At 41.9% G+C, this 21,947-nt stretch overlaps 1 pseudogene; it reads left to right on the top strand.

Moving 5' to 3' along the window:
- Positions 1-19,458: 19,458 nt before the first annotated feature.
- On the top strand, positions 19,459-20,173 carry LOC136393205 (peptidyl-prolyl cis-trans isomerase A pseudogene; annotated as a pseudogene).
- The last annotated feature ends 1,774 nt before the right edge of the window (positions 20,174-21,947 follow it).

Below are 21,947 nucleotides of genomic sequence, written 5' to 3'. Positions count from 1 at the left end.
AGGTAAATTCATAACAGAAGTTGGAAAAAAGAAGAAAGAGTTCTAAATTAGGAGTAGGTCCCAGCCTAAAATATGCATGGGGCATTGAGGCAAGAGGAATAAAGGAGTCACTATATATTAAACAAAGCTGCAGAAAATAGGACTATCAACACCCACAATAGAGATCTTCGAGGGATGAATAAAACCCCAAATAGTCAGGCAAGACACAATAAGTGGCCCTTGCATCCATAAGAAATGAGATCAGTTTACCTGCTACTTGGAAGAAATACCCTAGGCTCATCCACCACAGTGATGTAGATGGGGGCCAACGGCCCTGGGCACCTTTAGTCTTCAGTGGCAAGTCCCAGCAGGCTGGGCAAGGTTAGATCACAGGTGGCTGGAGCAGGGCTGGAAGAGACTGAACCCTCCCTTAGAGTAGTGAGGGAGCAGCTTACCTTCTAGTGTCCCTTTTTCCCCACAGGAAAGGCATGGCCCTGGTGGGGGCTGAGAAGCCTGGCAGGCTTTAGCTCAATGACCTTCATTTCCACTATTGAAGCAGGGCCCAGAAGGAATCTTATAAATCCCCCTCGGGGTGTTGGAGCCTTTAAGGATGTATGCCAAGAGCTGGTATTTCACCTGATCTCTTTTGGGCTTTTTCTGCCTCTTGGTTATTATAGACCTTAAAAGCCATGCTCAGAAGATCTCACTGAGGGGTTTGAGGATTCCCATTCACCTATATAAAATTTCCCCACATATCTGGAGCTATTTGGAAAAAGACAAAACAGTGTTATTAGCTGGATCAAATAAAAAAGGGTAGAAGTTTGCAGGCGAAAGAGGTTTGGCATCTCCTCTACATCAGCATTCAAAAGAAATTTTTTAAAGTAAAAAGCATGATTCCAGAATATGACTTCTTTTATGTTTTTTAAAATTGATCTTAAATATTTGCTGGGTACACTTTAGTAATACCTTGATTTTAAAGATTGTAAGAAATACCCATAATTCAAAAGGTTTGACAAAATATAATAAATGCTCTTCCTACATATGCAGGAACATTGTCAGTTTTAACCAGTTTAGGAAATCCAATAATAGAAAATGCATAGACAATAAGCTATAACATGCTTAGCAGCCTCTCCTGTTCTGGCAGAGGCTACTATAAATACAGAATATGTATCCACTGTAATGTGGACAAAGGACTGTTTGCCAAATGAAGGTATATGAGTAACATTCATTTGCCAAAGTTGTCCTGGTAGGAGTCCTTGAGAGTTAACTCCAAACGAAGGGACAGATTGTAGTATAGGACACCTTGGACAGGATTTAACAATCTGTCGTGCTGCTTCCCGAGAAAGTTGAAATTGTTTATGCAGGGCTGCAGCATTCTGGTGATGAATAGTATGAGACTGGATTGCTTGATCTGTCATGGTTGCTTCAATAATTTTCTTTTGGGTAGTTTGATCAACAAGGGCATTCCTTTGTGCTAAAGCTCCAGGGAGCATGAGTGAGCTTGAATATGTCCTATAAAACATGAAGCTCTATGTTGACATGCAAGTCTTTGAAGAAGGAGAAATTGCTGAAATAATTCCTCATCAGCAGTTGTCCCTAAGACAGCAGCCTCTATAGTGGAAACAACCATAAGTAAATATTTGCTCTCTGTATACAGATTAAGGGAGGAACATGGAAAATGCTGAAAAGCCATGATAATGGCATGTAATTCTACTCTTTGAGCTGATTTAAGGCAACTGTTTCAGTATAAACTTGTCCATTGATTATTAAGCCTGCTATTCCTGAGCTGGACCCATCAGTAAAGACTGTAGGTGCTTCAGAAATGGGCTTATTAACAATTGTCTTAGGAAATACAAATGTAGTAATTAATGAAAATTGAACTATATTATCAGCTGAGTAGTGAGAATCAGTTTGGCCTGTAAAATTTGCAAAAGCAATTTGCTATTTAGTGGAAGTTTCCCAGAGCCATTGTGGTTGATCCTTTGAAAAAGAAACAATTTGAGGCTCAAAACCTATAAACTGTAAGAGTCACCTATACTGATAATCAAGGAGGTGACAAGATCAAAATATGGAGATAAAACTTTCTTAAGAGTAACAGCTAAATGCATCTATTCAATAGGACCTGAAGCTTGTCATAATAGTCCCATTGGAGTGTAACTCAAGGGACAAATTAGTAGGGCAATTGATTCTTCAGGATTTATGTATTTTAGTTGTGCTTGCTTCAAGGCTTTTTCTACAAGCTTTTTAAAGCTTGCTGTCCCGCAACTGTAAGTAACCGAGGAGAAGCTGGTTCAGCCAAGCCTCTAAGAATATCAAAAAGTGGCTTCAGTTCCCTGGTAGTTAATTTCAAGGATGGTCTAAGCCAATTAATGTCTCCTAATAATTTCTGGAAATCATTTAAAGTTTACAAATAATCTGTCCTGATTTCTAATTTTTGTAGACGAATTTGTTGTCCTTCAATAATTTGTCCTAAATAAGAGAAAGGTAAAGATTGTTGTACCTTTTGAGGAGCTATATAAAGTCCTGATTTTTTCAAAGAATATTATAGTTGTTGCAAAATGGTCAACACAGTGTCTTTATCTAAATGAGCATAAGAATATCATCCATATAATAAATTATGTATGCCTTAGGTTGCTGCCTTCATACTGGAGAGATAGTTTGAGCAACATATTTTTGGCACAAGGTAGGACTGTTAGCCATACCTTAAGGCAAAACTCTCCACTGCGATTGCTCCATTGGAGCCTGGAAATTAAGTAAAGGAACACTGAATGCAAAATGCTTGCAATCATGAGGGCTTAAAGGAATAGTAAAAAAGCAATCCTTCAAGTCAATAATTACAGGATAAAAATTGCATGGAATGGCAGTAGGAAAAGGGAGTCCTAACTGGAGAGGACCCATAATTTCCACAGTCTTATTTATTGCTCTCAAATCTTGTAATAGCCTCCAGTTTCCTGATTTCTTTTTAATAACAAATATAGGCGTATTCCATGGGCTATTAGATGGTTCAATGTGCCCAAACTGTAACTGCTCTTGTACCAATCGAGCAGCTGCCTTAAGTTTCTCCCGAGAAAGGTGCCATTGGTCTACCCATACAGGATTATCTGATTTCCAAGTAATTGGGTCAGTACAATGCATTATTAGGGTAGCAGGACCTACCAAGGCCCCTACTATAAATTTTGATAACACAGAGGGCCAGTTCACTGTCCCTCAGACTATTGGAGGGCCGCCACATACAGTGCTCCTCTCACTGACCACCAATGAAAGAGGTGCCCCTACCGGAAGTGTGGCGGGGGGCCAGATAAATGGCCTCAGGGGGCCTCATGTGGCCTGTGGGCCGTAGTTTGGGGATGCCTGTATCCATGCCTTCTGGTATTGGGTGCCACTTCTATGGGGGTGAGAGTTCCCTGCTGTTCTTTCCCTAGTCCCTTGGTGGGCAAAAATCCCTGATCAACCATTTGAGTACTGACTAAACCATTAGGACTGACAAGCAATGCTCCCATATTTTTCAAAACATCTCTACCCCACAAATTAACTGTCAATCCAGGGAGCACATAAGGCTGAAAAAGTCCAGAATGACCTTCTTTATCTTCCCATTGTAAAAAACTAGAGCTTTGTTGAGGGGATTTACTCTGCCCTATACCTTGTAATTCTGTGGCTGCTGCATAAGTAGGCCAGGAATGAGGCCAATGTAGCTTAGCAACAACAGATACATCAGCTCCATTATCTAAAAGTCCTTTAAATTTATGCCCTTGTATTGTTAATTCCATTTCAGGGCATTCCTGACCTATCTTTTGAATCAAATAGGCAAAATCAGAGGAAATGAATCCTCGATTTCTCTGGGGCCCCTTTTGCAGGATGTGGCCTGAGAAGCAGAATTAGCATCCTTATACTATTCTTCTAACTGCCTGAAGCAGCTTGAGACAAATTCTTGAAATGACTTATTAGGGCCCTGCTTAATTTTGCTCAATTCCTTTGTTTTGCCTACCTGAGTATATAACCTTATACATAAACAAGACAATTTATGCACAAAAACACAAGAATAACATATAACTTTGATTAATCCTAATACTTGAATTGCTATTTGGCTCCTAACTCTGAACACATCTCACAATGCACTAACCAAATTAGTAAGTCGTAAATTAAGATCTATATTCTATTCTAATTTAAATGAGCGCTCCTTACAATTTCTAAAATCATTTTAATTTTTAAATATTAGAGCCAGCATTTCCAATCTTTGCATGCAAGAAATCAATTCAGGCCTCAAAAACAGACATAGTTAGACATTAAACAAAGACTTCACAGAAACAAGAATGAGATTAATCAGACAAACCAGAGAGAAATCTGGGATTTCAGAGCACATCCAGATTAGAAAGATGCCTGTCTGATTTTAGTCAGGGCATTTTCTGACAGAAGGACTGAAGGATGGGACTAAACAAAATCTCCCCAAGAAAATTTGTTCTTGGCAGCTGCTGGGATATTTTCTATAGTCAGATCCAACACAGGTCCCCTTCCTCAACTTCCAGGCAAAGAATAAGAAAGAAACAAAATGATAGTTCAGAAGATTGTAGTTAAAACATTAAAGAAAATCAGACCATAACAGGAAAAGCTGTAACTTTCCTGAGTCTCCTATCCATTCTCAAATTCTATAGTTGCTGTAACTGGCAGCTCAGGTTGACTATGCTGAGATTTCTCCCCTACCTCAATGGCCTTTTAATGAAAGTCTAACTTCTACAGCAAATAATCACCCGTGGAGAGACAAGCATAAGCAATCGCGTTCCAGTCATTTGGGGGAAGAGCCTTTGCACTAATAGTACCTAACAAACCAAGTGAAAAAGGCCCATACTGAACACAAGCAAGCTTAAGCTCTTTCAGAGTTCTAAAAGGTACAGGTTCATGTTCTCACACTAGTCTCCCTGTATTGTCCTGTCTTTCTACAACAGGAAAACAGGTGAAGCCATTTATTGTTTCCCCTACATTTCAAGCCTGGTCTATAGATTGTTGGAGAGGGGATTTCCCAGATTTTGAGCTATAGACTCCGCAATCAGCCCAATAAGGGAACAGAGGAGCAGAGGGTTGAATGTAGGAAGGAGCTGAAGGCAGCGGAGGCCCTGCGGCTAAGGCAGACATAGCCGTGGATTTTTTTATGCCCTGAGTCATCCTCAGACTCCAAGTTGTCCTCGTATTCACATCCCTCTGTTTCCGGCTCACCCTGATACGCTTCAGGCAACAATTTGTCCTCATATGAAAACATTTCTATGAAAAAGTCTCTTATTTTTTACCCTAACTGCCCCATAATTTATTACTCCCGATTATACTTTCCCCAAAAACTTTCTTTACTCACTGTGCACACTTGGGGAGTTCCGTCACCTACCTTCAGTTTAGTTTTCTCTTACTAAAGTCCCTGTTCAGGCACCACTTGCTGCAGACCAGCGCCATTCATAATTCTGAGTCTTGAGTGAGAACGGTGCAGAATTAAGAAAACAGACTCATTAAGAAAAAAGGATGAGATCAGAAGGCCTCTTCAATGCTGATGACAATATCTGAGTGCCCCATAGCCCCAGTTTGCTTTATTATATAGCCATATGCAAATCAAGGAAGTCCTTGATACAAAGTTACACATCTGAGGCAAAAACAGGAACTCTCCCAAGGCATAAACAGGAATCCCCCTACCATGCATAAGCCAAATCAACCAACATCTGAACAAAAAAATAGTAAAAGGAAGGGCATGTAAATTGCTTCCAGCAACTTAAGCAAGCAAGTGAAGTGGGTGCAAATATCAGCATCACAGTCAATATGGGGATACAAGGGGGAGAACTTAGCCTTTTGCTAAGCCTCAAATTTTAGTTTATTTTATTTATTCATTTTAGAGAGGAGAGAGAGAGGAGAGAGAGAAGGGGGGAGGAGCTGGAAGCATCAACTCCCATATGTGCCTTGACCAGGCAAGCCCAGGGTTTCGAGCCGGCGACCTCAGCATTTCCAGGTCGACGCTTTATCCACTGTGCCACCACAGGTCAGGCGCTAAGCCTCAAATTTTACAAAGGGCTTTTTGCCATTTTGCAGTCTACAACAATTGTGAATCCATTTGTGACTGAAAAACATGCTAAGGATTTAAGAAAAACAGAGTTTCTGAAAAAGAGGACATTGTCAGGATATCTTTCTTTTTTGTGTATTTGGTGAGTATAAGAAACATTAATTCTCTCAACCTCTGAATGTATTGTCATGTGTTAGGAGCTTACTAGAAATAGTACGTTCTAAAATTTAAAAATAGGAGGATATTCTATTTCTAGAGTGATGTCACTATAAAACATGTATCTATTTATTTTACATTACTATATAAAATACATATGTATAAAAGAGCTAAATTTATTGCATTTTTAACTGTTTGGCTCTTCATTATGTTTCTGCTTCTCATTGTTGTGTGGACCATGACGTACAGATACACACAGCTCTCCAGTCCTGATATAAAACATGATTGCTGGATTCCTGGGCCCCACCCCATGATGCAGAAGATGTTGGGCAGGACTCCAGCACCTGCATTTCTAGTCTGTTTCTAAGGGACTGCTCTGAGGAATGCTGCTTTATATGCCGCCATCTCCATCACTAAATTCATCACAGAAAACACTAATCCATACATTACTCGCTGAACGGAAAGGCATTTGAAAAGGTTATCTAGGTAAGTCACCACTTTAATTTTTAATTTTTTTATTTTATTTATTCATTTTTTAGAGAGGACAGAGAGAGGGAGGGAGAGAGATAGAGAGGGCGAGAGAGGAGAGAGAGAGAGAGAGAGAGAGAAGGGGGAGAAGCTGGAAGCATCAACTCCCATATGTGCCTTGACCAGGCAAGCCCAGGGTTTCGAACCGGCGACCTCAGCATTTCCAGGTCGACGCTTTATCCACTGCGCCACCACAGGTCAGGCTAAGTTACCACTTTAAACTACTATCCAAGGCACAGCTGTGTTCACTCTAATAATGCATTACATCAAAGTGGGTGACTGCAGTTTTAAGTTCAGATACTCACAGAAATTGAAGCTGACTGTTCTGGTTGTTATATACTATTAATCTAGCATAAGAAATGATCTCATGATGTACCATGGGGTACATTACCTTACACGTAACAAACGACATGGCTTTCTAAACCAGGACAGCTAATGCCTGAGACTAAGGTTGCTTGTCACTTCAGCTTTTTCACTTGACCTTCAAGCTGTAATTGTCACCTCTCTGTATCTGCAACCATCAGATCTGTTTTTTTTTAAATTAACTTTAGGAATAATTAAGGTGCAATAAACTATATCCATTTAAAGTATAAACTAGTCTCACCTTTAAACTACTAATTTACTAATGACATTAACTTAGAATTATTCAATACAAATAAAAAATAACTTAAAACTCTTCATACTTGGAAAGTACTAGGTGATCTTCAGAGAGAGCAAGATGCGAATATGGTTTCATTGTACAGTCTGGCTTCTATTGGACACTCACATGATAAAAAGGCAAGAGGAGGAAAATGGGAATTAGGAAGTGACAGTCCAGCAGGACACTAGAGAAGTTTCCTGGAGGTCAGAGGGTTTCCGTTCTCTAGCACCTACAGCCCAGAGCCCAGACACCCCCAGAAACCTTGGAAATGCACCTGCCCTCTTGAAGTTGGCCTTCTGTGCTCAAATAACAAAGGTGTGGGCTAGGGTGCAGTTTGGCTGTGAGACTGGAGTGAAGGAGACAAATCTTTGTCATACCTTCATGGCTGTCTCTTCCCTTTGTTCTTAGTGTCCCTACTTTGGGCGGGGACCTCATCACCTCATACCTAACTGTTTATGAAAAGCCATTCAACTTTTCTCTTTGCTTCTAGTCTCTCCCAACATAAATCTATCCTGCATTTATCTGTATTCATGCTACTTTCCAACTAACAACACTTTATGGCCTTCCAGGGTAAAATCAAGCTCTGCAGTCTGGCAGTCACGTAAACTGTGCCGAGTGTCTTTGCCCATCTCTTTAGTCTAAGTTCAAACACCAATCACCCAGAACCCAGGGTTCTACCTGCCTTGGCTTCATGCCTTCCAGCCTGCTGGATGCCTTCATTCTCCCTACCTGTATTTCAGTCTACATGCAGTTCCCTATCAGTTGTTCTCTATGTGTGAAGACTTGATTCCCCCAGAATTCTTTCTCTTTTCATATTTCTGTAGCTCTGTGGTTGAACTGCTTACTTATACAAAATGATGAAGTGCTTTGGATTTTGAATTAATGACTCGTGAGCATATTCTGTCAAGTGCAGGATAAACTGGTTGAAATCAGGGACCACCATGTTGTGGAGTTCTTCCTGAAATTTAGGATCCTCTAAAACGATACCTTAAATGTGTACCCCCAGGCGTTTTGAGATTTTCAGTATGAATATATCCACAAATCTGGAAACAATCCTTTGCTGCTACAACATGTGTCTTGTGTCTTATTTTTAAAATATGCTAAATACTTGTATAGGCATTTAGGGAAATGCAAAGTACAGTGATAGTAGTGAATATTTATTGAGTTCTTACTGTGTATCAGGCACTTTTCCAAGTGCTTTTCTATGGAATGACTGCTTTAATCCTTCTGAAGACCCAATGAGGCTGGTACTATTGTTATTCCCATTATACAGCCAAGGCAATCAAGGCACAAAGAGGTGATGTCATTGCTAAGGTCAGACAGCTTTGGCCAGGAAGCTGGGCCTGGTGCCCAAAAGCTAAACCACAGCACATACTGCATCTCATTCATATAAGGAGTGTATAAAATATAGGCTGTGTTGAGGAACAAGTAGCAGAATTGTAATTAGAGGCCAGAGAAAAAGATCTTATCGACTATGTCTAGATTTATGCCTGCAGGTGGGGAGATGGACACACCTTCTGTATAACAAAGACGTGGTACTCTCATGAACTTGAGAAAAAGAAGAGTTCTTTATCTGTAGAGTCTCTTTTTAGATCCTTTTTCTTATGTCATTATAAGAAAATATAGTTCCCAGTTTGGTTACTCTGTATACCACAGGGATGATTTAAATTATTTTAAAGATGCCCTACCCAATGTCTATGCAAGTTGCTGAGTTTTTCATTAAAATCTCCTTTTTAGACTTAGCCAATGGTTAATCTTTTCTATTTTACTAATTGAAAATTCTCCTGTGGGGATCCTAAGCTCTTTAAATATTTTTAGGTTGCCAGATTTCTTCTATTGGCTCTCTAGGAAGTCTATTTTGTCCCTAAGCCTCTGAGAGTGGCCTAGCTCCATCCTCTGCACACTCAGTCCATCACAATAAAATGTGGCCTGATTACTGCCGCTGTGGGGTCCCAGAAGTATAAGTATTTGTCTATGGACTACAAACTCTTCTCAGATAAGTTATAAACCTCTTTATTATTTAAATCTCTAGATCTTGTAACAGGAGCCTGCTCCAACCAAATTGTCTCCAGTCTTTGACAGAAGTGATCAAATGAGACTATGTAATTCATCTTGAGATATTTCTAATGGGACCAGTTTAAGGGAATGTTTCTTTTCAGAACTAAAAGTGGATTCATCTTATTTACTTTGTATCTTCATTTGTGGTTTGCGAAGGGAATTCAGCAGTGAGAAGTTGAGGAAGTGTTACTTCATCTTCTATAACAGGGGTCCCCAAACTACGGCCCGCGGGCCACATGTGGCCCCCTGAGGCCATTTATCCGGCCCCCGCCGCACTTCCGGAAGGGGCACCTCTTTCATTGGTGGTCAGTGAGAAGAGCATAGTTCCCATTGAAATACTGGTCAGTTGGTTGATTTAAATTTACTTGTTCTTTATTTTAAATATTGTATTTGTTCCTGTTTTGTTTGTTTTTTTTACTTTAAAATAAGATCTGTGCAGTGTGCATAGAGATTTGTTCATAGTTTTTTTTATAGTCTGGCCCTCCAATGGTCTGAGGGACAGTGAACTGGCCCCCTGTGTAAAAAGTTTGGGGACCCCTGTTCTATAAAGACTCAAAGTCAGGCCCTGGCTGGTTGGCTCAGTGGTAGAGCATCGGCCTGGCGTGCGGAAGTCCCGGGTTCGATTCCCGGCCAGGGCACACAGGAGAAGCGCCCATCTGCTTCTCCACCCCTCCCCCTCTCCTTTGTCTCTGTCTCTCTCTTCCCCTCCTGCAGCCGAGGCTCCATTGGAGCAAAAGATGGCCCGGGCGCTGAGGATGGCTCCATGGCCTCTGCCTCAGGCGCTAGAGTGGCTCTGGTCGCAACAGAGCAACGCCCCGGAGGGGCAGAGCATCGCCCCCTGGTGGGTGTGCCGGGTGGATCCCGGTCGGGCGCATGCAGGAGTCTGTCTGCCTCCCCGTTTCCAACTTCAGAAAAATACAAAAAAAAAAAAAAAAGACTCAAAGTTCTAATTATAGTTTTACTCTGGACTTCCACTGGATATGTTTTTCAATAGTGGCTTCTATAAGAAATTGATCTTGCCTGACCAGGTGGTGGCGCAGTGGATAGAGCATTGGACTGGGATGCGGAGGACCCAGGTTTGAAGGTCACCATTTTGAGTGTGGGCTCATCTGGCTTGAGCACAGGCTCACCAGCTTGAGCGCAGGGCTTGAGCGAGAGATCATAGACATGACCCCATGGCTGCTGGCTTGAAGTGCAAGGTCCCTGTCTTAAGCCCAAGATCTCTGGCTTGAGCAAGGGGCCACTCACTCTGCTGTAGCCCCCCGGTCAGGGCACATATGAGAAAGCAATCAATGAACAACTAAGGAGAGTTGCAATGGATAATTCATGTTTCTCATCTCTCTTCCGTCCTGTCTCTTTCTGTGTGTGTGTCTCTCTCTCTTTCTCTGTAAAAAAAAAAAGAAAGAAAGAAAGAAAGAAAGAAAAAGAAAAAAAGAAATTGAGCCATATAGCTAAAGCTGTTTTTACTAGAAGCTAAATACACTCAATAAATACAAAATATATTGCTTTATACAGTAAATTTATGCTTATTTGGTTAACCCTAAAATGAAACATATAGCATGCGGTAATTCACAAGTGCATTGGAATTGAATGCAAGAAGCTAATATTGAATGATGCATGATTATTTCCTTATAACAGTGGGAAAAATTGTAGGATTGGCCACTTGTAGATTGTATCTTCATTCTCTGAGTTGTTTTTTTTAAATAAAGGTATTAAATTTTCAAATACCTATGACTTAGGGAAGTTGCTACAGAACATTTTTGAGAAGCAGAGCTTAAGAGAGAAACAGTGCCAAGGACAGCATGCGGAGAGGGGTTCAGGGCAGCTCAGTCTTCCTTCTCTGCCGTCTCACTGTCTTGTCCAGCATCCACACATTGCCTGTGGTATTTTAGGATCTGTGGTTCAAGCTCTAGCTCCTGGATCTCTTTCCCAAGGGACCTCAGGTACATTCAGCTCATGGACTTCCATCTCTGGAACAATTGAGGGATTTGCAGCCTGAACAGAAGGGGTTCCCAGCCTTACCTGCCAATCAGAACCACTTAGGGAACTTTAAAAAATACTGATGCCCAGTTCTTTGCCCCCCCCCCCCCCTCAATGTTTGAAGTTCTCCAGGTGATGCCAGTTTGCAACAACATTGAGAGCCATTGCTACAAAGTCACTGAGGAGGGAGCTTTCTCATTCCTTACTGGCCTGCTACTGGTGCATCTGTGGGCATGGTAGCAACAGGGTTGTTATGTAGGCAACAATAGGCTGGAAATACTACAGTGAAAGGCACTGTCAAAGTGAAAAGATTGTAACAAGTATTACTCTTATCATTTTATCAGAAATGATTGCTAAGGCCTGATGTTACCCTCCCAGTTAGAAAGTGGTTACAGCCCTGGCCAGATAGCTCGGCTGGTTAGAAACATCATTCGGCTACGCAGAGCTTGCCCGTTCGACCCCCGGTCAGGGCACATACAGAAACAGATTGATGTTCCTGTTTGTCTGTCTCTCCCTTCTGCTCTTTCTAAAAACAATCAATTAATCAATCAATAATAATAAACAAAAAAGAAGCACTTCCACATATTTTGTCCTCATAAGCACCTGGGATGTAGATAGGGAAGGTATTATGCACACTTTTTACAGGTGAGGAAATGAAGCTCCAAAAGGCCAGATGTCATGCCCCAGACCACACCACTCTGCAGCCAGCCACCCTGGGGTTAGAGTCCAGGTTTCTGATTGCCGTTCCCTTGAAACAAGTTGGTGCTTTTATAAATTGGAATCTCATTTGGTTCTAGTTATACACTTGCTGTGTGATCCATGGGCTGTTTAACCTCTCTGTTCCCTCATCTATAAAATGGGGATAATATGATACTTAGACCTACCTCACAGGCTCCTCAGGATCACATGAGCTAAAGCTTGGAGAATGTAAAACTCAGTACAAATATAAGCTGTTGCTATTATTATTAATTTAACTAAAGGGAGAAAGCAGTGGTTAGAGCAAGGTCCGGTATTTTAATACTATTTTCCTGTGCCTGGGATTTTAAACTAACCTTAAAGTGTGAGTTACAATATTTTATTTTTTTCTAAAATGGCCTGCGTGTTTTCTAGGTCTGGTTTCTTCATTAATTCACTGGCGAAGATCGCAGAATTCACCTGAATAGACTGGGCTTCGCAGGGTCAAAGAAGTCTCTGAAAGGGAGACCCTGAATCATTTTGAATTCAGCCTTCCTCCAAAATTCCCAGGATTTCTGACTTGTGACAGCATTGGAAGCAGCTGCTACAGGTGTCTTTAACCGCTCTTGAAGTCTAAACATCATAGTACCTCATTTGGGCTTCCTGGGCCTGTTTGGAAGGCTCTGAATTAGTCGTGTAGGATGCTTAATCAAATATTTGCGAGCAGCTCTGTTCTTTGGCTCAACACTAGGCCTCCCGGTTAGAAAGCAGACCTGGGTTAGGAGCGAAATGTCTGAGGAACGTCTGAGATTTCTTTCCTAAGAGACGGAAATGGGATCGGTTCAGAGAACGGATAAGAGAAATGAATTCTTTCAATCCCATGTTCAGCATCCAGTCCACTCTCAGTGAGACATCTGATAGTGCTTAGCTGCAGATACCAAGACATTCCTTATTTATGAAAGCTGGTCATTCTCTACCATTTTTTAAATTTATCACTGTCAAGTTCTACTATTATTTTCATAATTCTTTTCAGCACAACACTCTACATACAATAAATTTTCATAAGTGTTGTCAGTAGCTTCTTACTCTATGACATTAATTCACTTATTTATTCATAGAAGAAATGGTTATTAACTTTTGACTTTATGTCAGGCACTCTGCAAGGGCTGGGGACACATAGCTGTAAAGACACAATACCCATTCTCGTGGGACTGATATTCAGTGGGGGAGCAGAGCATGACAGCTGATGAGAGTCAGCATAAGGGCTGTGATGGGGGGGCACAGAGTTCTATGGGGCACAAGGAAGAAGTTGGGGGCGGGGGGTGCTGGGAAGGGGTTCCAGAGGGAATGCTGGAGCTGGTTCTAGAAGAGCAAAGGGGAACAGGGGTTGTGGTGTAGCAGAAGGAGAAGGTACGTAGGCACAGTGGGCAGACAGCATGAGGGACTGCAGGACAGAAGCACACACAGCTGGTTTCTGTGTACTCTGCACGGCATCCTGTAGGCCAGTGTCTCTGCATTCATTAGCAGTTCATGATTTAAATGGCAATGAACTAGAATAGGGAATATGCATGATATGTTGTGAGGGTGAGTTTTGTTTCATAAAACATGTTTCAGTATAGTTATATGTTTGAGTGTGTCAGTGTACACATATACATGTATGTATGTACTAAATACAGTGTTTAATGGTAAAATAAAGGGTGAGGCAAAAGTAGGTAGGTGTACAGTTTGTATGGAAAATAATATAATAATTAATAAATAATAATACAAGACTCTTTTTTGTGTACTCACAACTGTACACCTACTTTTGCCCTCCCTGTCTGATTGAGATACTCTGCTCTTGACTGAAAGTGCCTGCAAGGGTTTTGACCCAGAGAAGTGGCATGGTTAGATTTGCATTTTAACGTAATTATTCTGTTCCCAGGATGTAGAAGGGATTTGAATGGTTGGAATGCAGCATGGTGGCAATGCTTGAACAGCTATTTTGTGCAGTGAGGTAGGAGCCATATGTTGTGAATGGTAGATCAACAAGATAAAAGGAGCATGGGTCCCTGATGATGATGGCACTGCCATACCTGCCCAGACTTCTAAAGGGGAGAGAAATAAATCTCTAGTCTTGGTTAACCACTATTATTTGGGTCTATAAACAGGCTAGCCAATATCCTTAACTATTATAACTACCTGTGGCAGATGGGCTCTAAGCTGGCCCATAATGATCAACTCCTAGTATGTATTTACACGTCTAGGTAATCCCCTTTCCTTAAGTATGGGTGGGACCTGTGACTTATTCAGTTGTGCAGAGGATGGCATTTCTATGAATAGACTACTTAAGATTTTGGCCTCTATCTTGCTAGCAAGTCTCCCCTTTGCCTCGATGAAGCAAGTTATCTAATGAAGAGGCTCAGATGGCAGAGAACTGAAGGCAGCCTCTGCCAACAGCCAGCGGAAACCAAGGCCCTCCATCCAATTGCTTGCCAAGAGCTGAATCCTGCCAATAGCTGTGAGCTGGGGAGAGGGTTCTTCCGCAGTCAAGCCTTCAGGTGACAGCCTAGCTCCTTGATTACAGTCTTGGGAGACACGCTGAAGCCAAGCCCAAGCTAAAATGTGCTTGGATTTCAGACCCACAGAAACCGAGGTAATAAATGTGGGGTAAGCCTATAAGGTTGTGGTGATTTGTTAAGCAATAGTAGGTAACTAATATACTGCTCAATTTATAATACAGTTCTTCTGCTTCCCTGCTTCTGCCTCCTGACTTGACAACACTCATAAGGCGTCACCCATATCAAACCCAAATACACCTTCATACTTTCACACTCATCAGACTAGTAAAAATAAAAATGTTGGATTATTCCAAGATATGGTGAAGTAGGAATTCTCTCCTGCTATTGTTGTGAGTGGTAGTAGATACACCACTGTAGGAAATAGTTGGTAAAATCTAGGAAAACTGAAGATGAATGTGCTTTGCTATACATGTTTCTACTTCTTGGCATAAACCCTATAAAAGAATACTCATTGATTAATCTTTAATATTAGTGAAGTACCAGGAGTGAGGTGCTGCTCTAACAAATACTTAAAAATGTGACATAGCCTGGGAACTGGGTAATGGGCAGAGGTGGGAAGAGGTCTAGGCAGCAGTGGGATTCAGCTGGTTCGCACGGGTTTGGCAGAACTTATACCTAATTTTTCGTTGAGTTCGGCAAACCGGTTGTTAAAATGGCATTTATTCCTGACCAGGTAGTGGCACAGTGGATAGAGCATTGGACTAGGATGCAAAGGACCCATTTCGAAAACTTGAGGTCACTGACTTGAGCATGGGCTCATCTGGCTTGAGCCCAAAAGTCACTGGCTTGAGCCTAATGTCGCTGGCTTAAGCAAAAGGTCTCTCGCTCTGCTGTAGCCCCCCAGTCAAGGCACATATGAAAAAGCAGTCAATGAACAACTAAGGAGTTGCAATGAAAAATTGATGCTTCTCGTCTCTCTCCTTCCTGTCTGTCTGTCCCTATCTGTCCCTCTCTCTCTGTCTCTGTCACAAAAAACAAAAAACAATGAAACAAAAAATACCCCCAAAAAACAAAATGGCACTTGTAATCAGGGTTCTCTTTAAGGTGGGCACCTGGGCAGCTGCCCCATGTGGAAATCACAAATTTACATTTCTTACTCTTTTTAAATGTTCGTCTGTGCAACAGTGTATTCTAAGCACCCGTAGTAATGTTCTTTCCATCCATAGGTGAAAAAAATTTGATGGAACGATGCTTATGATATTTATTTATTCATTTCATAATATTCATTATATCTTTGATGAAACACTACATTTTAATTCCCTCACATTTGTTACTTTGGTGAACAAACATATAACATAAAGAGAAAAAGTGCCAAACAACCAGGGGTGACAAGCTGTCACTGGAAATATCTTAAGTAACAGTTTTATTGTTTTTTGTCAGATATTATTTAATATTTCATCATTAATATTTTAAAACTAATTCTTATAATCTGGTTTTGTGTACCTCTTTTATTGTTGTTAAGTATTAAATACATGAAATAACAAACTACCTTTTGATATATCTTTTTTTATACTTAGACCGTCATGAGGGCAGAGAACTGGTTGTTAAATTGTTTGAATCCCACCCCTGGTGTAGGTGCCCACTGGAGAAAGCTTACGTTGCCAGGGATCGGCCCCTGAGAGAGATGCTGGTGAGAGCTTAGTGAGAGGGCAGCCTTTATCTTCTTGAGTGGTCCTGATCCAGATGGCAGTAGGAACAGGGACAGTAAAGGCCACTCTCATGAGGCCTTGGAAATGAGGAACATTTCACTGGACAATGGAGGAATTGCCATCCTTTTTTATAAAGTGGCAAAGAACTGAACTGTGTTCATGTTCTACCATTTCGTGGAAGTTAGAATATGAAATAAATGACATTGGATATTCAGCTGAAGCAGTTTCTAAGTGAAGCATTTCAGGAGCAGCTGGTTCTTCCTGACTCCTAAGGGTAAAATCAGGAGGAGAAGCGTAACTCAAAGACTGAAATTTTTATTGGAAAGAAAATGGCATTAAAAGATTGGAAAGTGCTCAGTCTTTCCACATTGAAAAGGATGAGAAAGTCTGGGAGTGAACACTGAGGGACTGACTCTGTCAAAGGGATTATTAGTACCTGATTGGCCAGCTCCGCCAAGGCAGGAGCCATTCTTCAAGATGATGGAAGAAAGATACCCCTCCCAGCACCATGCCCCACTCCCAGCAAGGTGACTGAGAGTCTCAGGGGTCCCACCGCCACCACAGACCCAGAGTGCTAGGGCAGGGAGAGCAGTTTCAAACAAGAAGCTGCTGGATTGTAGGACAGTGTGAGCTGGGGAGGACAACTTCACATTGCAGGTGGCTTCCCTCAGACCCCATCCCCACCCCACCCCAGACTCAGGACAATACCCAGCAGAACCTTGAGGCAGAGACCTAAAGCCATAGAAGTGAGGACCCCTCAGGATCTGGGGGCAAGGGGGGCAAACCTTGTCTTGCAAACCCGGGAGGGCAGGACCACCACTGGAGGACTGGATCCCAGCCCCAGGGGGCCTGGAGGGCAGAGCATAAACTAAAGAGAATTTTTGTCCAGCTTTAAGGTCTAATGGAATTTGAACCACTGGGTTTTGGACTTGTGAGACTTGTCACTCCTTTCTTCTTCCCTGTTTCACCCTTTGGAATGAGAATGTCTATCTTGTGCTTGTCCCACCATTTGTAAGCACCTGGCAAGTTCAGTGTCACTGGCTCACAGCAGGAGAGGAATTTGCTTCAGAATGAATCTTACTCATATCTGATTTAGATAATATTTGGATGAGATTTTGAACATTATACTTTTGAGCTGAGACATGTCCTTTTGAGAAGGACATTAATTTTGGGGGGGAGGGCTAAGAGTAGAATGTTATAGATTGAAGGTGTTGTCACCCAAATTTACATGTTGAAATCATACCCATCCCCATGTGATGGTATTTGGAGGTGGGGCTTTTGGGAGGTGATTTGGTCATTAGGATGGAGCCCTCGGTAATAGAATTATGGCCCTTATAGGAGAGAGCTTCTTCTCCCCTTCTGCCATATGAGGACATAGCAAGAAAGCTGCTGTCTATGAACTGAAGTGGGCTCTCACTTGACACTGAATCTGCTAGCAACTTGATCTTGAAATTCCCGGACTCCAGAAATATGAGGAAAAAATTTCCATTACTTATAAGCTATCCATTGGTATTTTTGTGATAGCTGCCCAAATGCACTAAGACATGAAAATTGGAAAGAAACTAAATATCCATTAATAGGATATGGATGAGTTATATTACATGGTTACAACAATTAAAATGAATAAACTAACTCTAAGTTCATAAACATGGATAAATCTCAGAAATACAACTTTAAATAGAAAAAGAAAATTTCAAGAAAGTACAATATAACATTTATATAAAGCTTGAAAGCATGCAAAGCAATATAATATATCATGCTTATAAGATAGATACCAAATAATAGTAAAAACATGAATCTAAAAATAACATAAAAATCAGGATGTGATGAGTATCAGGTTTTGTTTGTTTGTTTTTGTTATACAACTCTATAATTTTTATGCATGTTTTAAAGGTTACAAAAAATTGAAACGCGCCCTGGCCGGTTGGCTCAGTGGTAGAGTGTCGGCCTGGCGTGCAGAGGTTCTGGGTTCGATTCCCGGCCAGGGCACACAGGAGAAGCACCCATCTGCTTCTCCACCCCTCCCCCTCTCCTTCCTCTCTGTCTCTCTCTTCCCCTCCCGCAGCGAGGCTCCATTGGAGCAAAGACGGCCCGGGCGCTGGGGATGGCTCCTTGGCCTCTGCCCCAGGCGCTAGAGTGGCTCTGGTCGTGATGGAGCTATGCCACGGAGGGGCAGAGCATTGCCCCCTGGTGGGCGTGCTGGGTGGATCCCGGTTGGGCGCATGCGGGAGTCTGTCTGACTGTCTATCCCGTTTCCGGCTTCAGAAAAATACAAAAAAAAAAAAAAAAAAAAAAGAAAAAAAAATTGAAACGCTTATCTGTCATGGAGGCATACCATATTTTTCGCTCCATAAGACACACCTGACCATAAGATGCACTTAGGGTTTTAAGGAGAAAAATAAGAAAAAATATATTCTGAACCAAATGGTGTGTTAAAATATTTAATAAAATGTACCACAATAATATTTCAACAATGTAAACTCAACAGCAGTATTAACAACCATTAGCCGTTATTAACAAATGAGAAGAGACTTTAATGTGCAAATACTCTTCTAGTCGCCTGGAACCCGCAGCAGCTAAAAAAAAAAGAACATTCGCTCTATAAGATGCACGGGCATTTTCCCCTCCACTTTTCAGGGGAAAAAAGTGCGTTTTAAGGAATGAAAAATACGGCAAATCCTGGCACAGAAAAGTAGGAAGAAATATTGCAAAACATAGGTACTTGTTGTCCTTACTTCATCGTAACTTCACTTTCAGATAGGAAATTTCAGAACAGGTAATTGGTAATTGGTGAGCTGGGGAAAAGAGACAGAGAAGAGGCTGAGTAAGGGCTCCTAGCCCTCTTTATTACAGCTGTCAGTGAGGGTTTGGGAAACATGAAATTTGAGGTGTGATTTGAAAAAGGAGCCAGGCAGCCCAGCAAACACAAGGAGAAACAAGGAGGAATGGGATGATGAACAACTTGCTTGAATAGTTATCCATTTAGGATAGATTTGTATAAGGCAACATCATTTATGCACATAACTCACAAAGAAAACCTAAAATGTAGCAGAAAAACAAGAGGGAAGAAAGGAAATTAAATTTACCACCCCCCAAGCCATCACTCCCAATTTTCTATAGTTGCAGTAGAAGAGTCCACAAATGGAATGGGAGTGGCTGTCCAGGGTGGCTGTATCTTCTTAAAAGGGCACATGGGCTTGCAGACGCCATTGCCCCGGAGTTGTGCACCATCAGCCATGGTGAACCCCACGGTGTTCTTTGACATCACTGTCAACGGCGAGCCCTTGGGGCGCGTCTTGTTCGAGCTGTTTGCAGACAAAGTTCCAAAGACGGCAGAAAATTTTCATGTTCTGAGTACTGGGGAGAAAGGATTTGGTTAAAAAGGTTCCTGCTTTCACAGAATTATTCCGGGATTTATGTGCCAGGATGGTGACTTTACACACCATAATGGCACAGGCGGCAAGTCCATTTATGGGGAGAAATTTGATGATGAGAATTTCATCCTGAAGCACATGGGACCTGGCATCTTGTCCATGGCGAGTGCTGGGCCCAACGCAAATGGTTCCCAGTTTTTTATCTGCACTGCCAAGACTGAGTGGTTGGATGGCAAGCATGTGGTCTTCGGCCAGGTGAAAGATGGCATGGATATTGTGGCGGCCGTGGAGTGCTGTGGGTCCAGGAATGGCAAGACCAGCAAGAAGATCACCATTGCCGACTGTGGACAACTCTAATAAATTCTCTTGTGTTCTATCAACCACCAGACCATTCCTTCTGTAGCTCAGGAGAACACCCCTTCACCCCCATCTGCTTGGAATGTTCTCTAATCTTCATGCTATCACCACAGTCCATTGGGTTCCATCCTTTCCTTACCCCTTCCAAGTCTAGCTGGATTGCAGAGTTAAGTTTATGATAATGAAATAAAAACTAAACAATTGTCTGTCAAAAAGAAGGAAAAAAAAAGGGCACATGGGATCCCAGCTGGCTGGCTCTTTTATTCAGACTTGAATGTTTTGTGGTTGGGTTGCCTGGCACAACACTGCCTTCTACAAATAGAAAACCTGATCACACGCTGCTTTTCCTTTGCCTTTTTCCACCTACATTGTAACATGCTTTAGTGGCTGAATCAGAAGGTGACATGCTTTTCAATTCACTAGAAGAGACTCTGTGTGTCACAAATGGAGGAACTCCTGCCAACATTTTCCTGAGTAGCTCTTTACTAAATGTAAGATCCTAAAACAGTTAGGAGAAAGACATGGTGTAAATGTATTAGCATCGTGCAGAGTATACACAACGACTTACTGCAGGCCTCAGTGAAAACGCTGCCTCCTGCTATATCACTGACTAGGCACTCACTCAGAGCGACATGCCCACAGTGCTCCCCAGGCATCACAGATCCACTCAACAGCTTTGAGTCTTGGGTTTTCTATTCATGTTTCTAAATTAGCTTCAAGAAATACAAAACCAAAATCAAGGGGAATCCCCATAGGCTACTGCCAAGAGGTTTTGTGTTTATTTTAGCATACATAGGAAATGTTTTGAATTCCTAAAACGCAGAGTTCTTTTCATTGAGAATACATGATAAGGTGAAGCTGGCCTCCTAGTTTTGGTCTTTAAGGAAAGTCTCAGTTCTAATAGGAGCACTGAAGCTGAAGCATAGTAAGTTCATAAATAAAACAAAGCAAAAGCCTCATTTTTACTGAATAAAGCATTAAGTATATGGTTCTTCATTTTCTTCTTTTTTCTATTATCTCCTCATATTACCTGTAAGAAAAGGCAGCATTGAATAGAAAAAACTTTCCACCCTTGAAATTTTATTTATTTATTTTTTACAGAGACAAAGAGAGTCAGAGAGAGGGATAGACAGGGACAGACAGACAGGAATGGAGAGAGATGAGAAGCATCAATTATTAGTTTTTCGTTGCGACACCTTAGTTGTTCACTGATTGCTTTCTCATATGTGCCTTGACCAGGGGGCCACAGCAGACTTCTAAAGTAACCCCCCACTCGAGCCAGCAGCCTTGGGTCCAAGCTGGTGAGCTATGCTCAAACCAGATGAGCCTGCGCTCAAGCCGGCAACCTCTGAGTCTCAAACCTGGGTCCTCCGCATCCCAGTCCGATGCTCTATCCACTGCGCCACCGCCTGGTCAGGCAAAAATTTATTTCTTTAATCCTTTCCTTTCACTCACCAAGTTCCATTTCATTTTATAAGGTTAATGGTACCACTGCCTAGCTTTTGTCATCTTTAACTTTTTGCTTCCTCCCACTTGTTAATAAGGGGTAGACCAATGGCAAGTTAAGAAACTGAGTTTCCACCTGTCTGAAAGAGCTCAGATTGCAGGCACAGCTTGGGGTTTCTGCCACTCTGGGAGAACACCATAGGTTCACAGGCATTGATCTCCACAGGCCAGGTTAAGCCTGGGTCTGCAGGGACAGTAGCTGTCGTTGTAGCAAGAAATGTCATGCAAATAGAGGATAACAGATGCTCAGACAACTTAATAGAGGAAGAAGAATTTATTAGTAGCCAGCAGAAAACATGGGACTAGTATCAACAAAGCCCAAGCTCCCCAAAGTTAGATGTTTTACATCTTATAAACCTTTTACAATGTCCATGCAAGGGGCACGTGATTCCTTTGTCTGAGGTCCTACGTGCACCTCATGACTCAGGGTGGGGCAGGGGAGTTTTGGGGGTGCAG

This window comes from Saccopteryx leptura, chromosome 2 (genome assembly GCF_036850995.1).
Source record: "Saccopteryx leptura isolate mSacLep1 chromosome 2, mSacLep1_pri_phased_curated, whole genome shotgun sequence".
NCBI lineage: Eukaryota > Metazoa > Chordata > Mammalia > Chiroptera > Emballonuridae > Saccopteryx > Saccopteryx leptura.
This window is presented reverse-complemented; position numbering and strand designations above follow the sequence as displayed.